Source organism: Sinocyclocheilus grahami, unplaced genomic scaffold, assembly GCF_001515645.1.
Source record: "Sinocyclocheilus grahami isolate Dianchi unplaced genomic scaffold, SAMN03320097.WGS_v1.1 scaffold532.1, whole genome shotgun sequence".
Classification (NCBI taxonomy): domain Eukaryota; kingdom Metazoa; phylum Chordata; class Actinopteri; order Cypriniformes; family Cyprinidae; genus Sinocyclocheilus; species Sinocyclocheilus grahami.
Window position 1 is genome coordinate 126,642 of NW_015505711.1, and position 4,466 is coordinate 131,107.

The 4,466-nt window shown below is 44.8% G+C and overlaps 1 long non-coding RNA gene across 1 annotated transcript in view; it reads right to left on the reverse strand.

Moving 5' to 3' along the window:
• LOC107555335 (uncharacterized) overlaps positions 1-3,682 on the reverse strand; it is a 16,552-nt gene extending 12,870 nt beyond the window's left edge. The window contains exon 1 of the long non-coding RNA XR_001605155.1: positions 3,672-3,682. This is a non-coding gene — a long non-coding RNA (uncharacterized lncRNA). The remainder of the gene's footprint in view (positions 1-3,671) is intronic.
• Positions 3,683-4,466: the final 784 nt, after the last annotated feature.

The following is a 4,466-nucleotide window of genomic DNA, read 5'->3' on the forward strand; positions in this document are numbered from 1 at the left end:
TTCCCCTCGGGGAGAACCCCCTGGTCTTGAGCCACCACTGTAGGGGCCTCATGTACAGCACGCCAATAGGTATGACGTTGGACGCAGCTGCCATCAGACCCAGCAGTCTCTGAAACTGCTTGACAGCGAGTGACCGGCCTTCTCTGACTCTCGCGACTGCGGTGAGGATCGACTCGATACGAGCAGGGGACATACGTGCCTGCATCGTGGTCGAATCCCACACCACGCCTAGATAAGTGGTCCTCTGTAATGGAGAAAGCACACTCTTCTTGGTGTTTTCTCTTAACCCCAGCTCTCTCATGTGGGCGAGAATGACATCTTGATGTCGAACCACCATCTGCTCTGACTGAGCTAAGATCAACCAATCGTCGATATAGTTTAGTAAGCGGATGCCTCAGGAACTTTCTGTGAGTGGGAAGGATGGATACAAGGAAGTATGCGTCCTTTAGATCGATCGTGACAAACCAGTCCTTGGACCTGATCTGAGACACGACCTGCTTGATAGTAAGCATCCTGAACTTCAGTCACATTACTGAGCGGTTCAACTGACATAGATCTAAAATCGGATGCAACCCCCCATCCTTCTTCGGAACTATGAAGTACCGGCTGTAGAACCCGGACTGCCTCACATGAGGAGGGACCACCTCGATGGCCTCCTTCCTCAGAAGAGTAACTACTTCTTGTTCCATGACTAGAGCCTGCTCGGGGCCCACCAGTGTGGGCGTAATCCCATTGAAAAGAGGCGAAGGAGAACCAAACTGGATTCTGTAGCCTCTCTCTACTGTGTGCAGGACCCACTGAGACACATTTGGCAGTAGTTCCCACTCTGCCAAAAAGTCTACTAAGGGAATCAGTCTCTCGAGACTGATCTCTGGTGTAATATGAGCAGCCAGCTCGGTGCCCTGTAACGGCGAACCGGCAGGGAACAATCGAACCTGCTGCTCTAGAGACCTCCGCGGAGGTGGCGAGCCTCTTAGCACCGCTACGTTGCCGGGCAGTGACTGAGAGTGGCGCTCGCGGGAGACCGCTGCGCCCTGTAACTCTGGCAGGGTTAGCAGATCGATCTCCAGAGGGCACTGAGGCGAGACGGACACCGTGTAATGCGGTGTAACCCGCTGCACCCCAGAGGGGACTGCCCTCATAAGTCCTGGGCCAGTGGCGTCAGGACTTTTTGGCTGAGGACCTCTTAGACTTAAGTACGGTCCACAGATCTGGCTTAGCCTTAGATGCCCCCGACCTAGAGCGTCGCCTCGAAGCATGCGAGGCCACGCTCTGTTTTTACGCACCCCTGTATGTGGAGCTGGTACCCGGAGGGGGCTACTCTCGCCCAGCAGCCCCCAGAGTTAGAGAGTGGCGAGGGAGAAACCGCTGGACGTCGCCAAACAGGCCAGAAGGCGCAAGCGGGGCGTCCATTAGGCAGACCTTGTCTCTCTCTTTCATGTCTGACAAGGTCAGCCATAGATTCCTCTCCGCTGCCACCCTAGCTGCCATAGACCTGCCAATGGCACGAGAGGTCTCCTTAGTGGCGCGGAGAGACAAATCAGCGGTCCTCCTGAGCTCGGTAATATCCTCAGATTTTACCTGCTCACCCTCATCTAGCTCTTTTAGCAGGTCGGCTTGATATGCCTGTAACACCGCCATGGTGTGCAGACACGCACTAGCCTGACCCGCTGCCAAGTACCCTTCGCTCACCCGCGCTGAAGTTGTGCGCAGCGGCTTGGAGGGCAATGCCAGAACCTTTAGAGACGATGCCGCGCCGGGAGACAGATAGCTCGCAAGCATCTGCTCTACCCGGGGCATCGTCTTATAACTGCGCTCATTCATCCCCGCCACATTGCCATAATAATCGGAGGCGGGAATAAAGTTCCCCTAGCGTTTCCGACGCAGCTCAAGTTCCTGAAGGGGAACTCCCAGTTCACAAGTTGTAATTACAATAAATTAAGTTGGAATCTCGTAATTACGGGAATTCCGATATGGCGTGAACGCACCTTTATTTTTTTTGTCTTGTCCGGGACAAGGCATCACAGTATGGTAAGGGGTGTAACATTTCCGTCACACGCTTGAGGTATTCGGCCAATTACAACGCACTGTACAGCTGGCCAATCAGAGCACACCTCGCTTTTCAGAATGATGAGCTTTGTAAAAATCGACACGTTTCAGAAAGGTGGGGCATAGAAGAGAAGCAATCATGTACAGTATGTGGAAAATAATGTGTTTTTTAACCTTAAACCGCATAAACACATTTCATTACACCAAATACACAAAATAATGTTCTTTTTTAGCAACGTCATATGACCCCTTTAATATCAACTATTCAGTCCAAAGGTTAAAAGGAAAACCCTACATGGACATGTATATGGGTGAGAGTTATTCCCTTGCTTCTCAATAGGTAGGATACTCTGTGTGCATTTGCATGCTAATAGAGGTGGTTGTAAATGTACTGTGTATGCACAGCAACGCTAATGTTAACCATTCATCAAGAGGCTGCCAGAGACATTGATTCACAAGTCAGGACATAGATGTGCAGATAGATTCCCTGTCAGTGCTGCTCTGGTGTTATTCCTGGTACCTGTTTATAATGAACTATATGGAATCCATATAATGTCACAATTGAAAACTGGATGAGACTTTTATACACATGTAAAGCTAGCACTGTTGCTTACATCAAAGGAAATGCTAAAGTGAGAGCAGGAGGTCCCTGCAGAGGAAACCAGAGCTCTATCTTTTTGCAAATGTGTGCATGACTGTGGTAAAAAGACGAGCAGAGGATTTCAACCTGTCTTTGTGACTGTCACAAGTGCAGGAGGTTTATGGACAAAGAACTATTGTTTTACGCATTTAATGAATTGTTTTTTTAAAACAGTTCTAACTTTAAATTCTGGTTGGTTAAGATACATATTATGTGACTGACAGGAACAATAGGTTTGATTAGCAGCCGCAAACTGCCTACAGTTAGGAGAATTAACTATGTTACTTAGATTATTAATAATAATAACACATAATGCCTCTTTCTTTGGATTTATATTTAGTTATTGGTAAAATAATATCTAGCAGAGAACGCACTCAACTTTGATTACTTTGTGTAACTGTAAAAAAAAAAAAAATCCTGTTGCCAGAAGTTTACTGCACATAATACAGTGTTTCAGGTATTACAGGATGGCATTCTGGTGCCTGGATGTTTTACAACTTATAACTGTATAGTATCATCAATCATAACTTTCACTCTCAGAAAAAAAGTTACAAAATCTGTCTGTAGCACAGTACCTTTTCAAAAAGTAGTATGTTTTATGTAATAATATGTACATTTAAGATACTAATGTGCACCCTTTAGGGGTAAAAAAAAAGATACCAGCCCAGTGACAGTTTTTGTACTTTGTTTTTTTCAGAGAGTTTGTTGTCCTGTCTGTGAGAAAAGGATACGACGCAGTCAGTTTTTCACCTTGTGTGCATGTTTGCGACCTTTATGCATGTGTGAATAGGTGGGTGTCAGTAACAGGCTGTGCATGTGTGAAAATATATTATTGCACTGCTCTGGTGTTCCCAGAAATGAGCGCATCTCTCTAAATATCCTCTTACCAGGGATTCTGTTTGAGCTATGATAATACGTGTCTCATATTGATTTATCAAGACATTTTTTTCTTCTTCTGCACAAGCTATTATTGTTTTATTACTGCACGTAAGTGCCTGTTGCTAATTCAAACCATGATATATTCTGCTCTTTGCAACTTCTTTAAAAAAACATTATTTCGATCTTGGTCGATGTGGGCCAAGAATACAATTATAATGTTTTTGGATAAGTCTGATGTTTTTAATGAAATGTCAGCTTGTGAGCTTTGTTATATTTGTTTTGTACAATGCTTCTTTATCACATCTTCTCCATCTCCTCCCCCTTCTTCCTGTCCTTGTGTCTCTGGAGATGAGCCTGCCAGCCCAGTGATGTAGCTTTGGATCTCATTATGGGGCAGAGATGTAATGGAGCCACATGGTTGTCGGTCACACACTAAGATGTGCATTAATGCAGAACTGTTTGTCCACTGCAGCTGCTGGTGGTCATATAACTGGTGCTTTTCCCCCCTCCCTTTATTTCCAACTCAAAGAGGAAAAAAATAATAAGGCATATGTTTCAACATAGCCTTCAGGACATTCCTAATCTGTCTTTTTGCTATTTTTATTTCCACATCTGTAGCTACTTAATAGTGCGGACATTTGGAATTACTTTGCTGGATTGTTTACACTTTAATTGGATCATAGTTTGACACTGTATTGGGAAAGCTCATTTCCTGCTGTTGCAGAAATGCAGTACTCCATGAAGTGAACCTTGAATCATGTACAATTATCGAATTGTAGTTAGTGTGTATTCAATAAACTATACACTACCGTTTAATTGTTTTGGGTCTGTAAGCTTATTGTTATTATTATTTTTACTTTTTTTAAAGAAGTCTCTTATGCTCACCAAAGCTGCATTT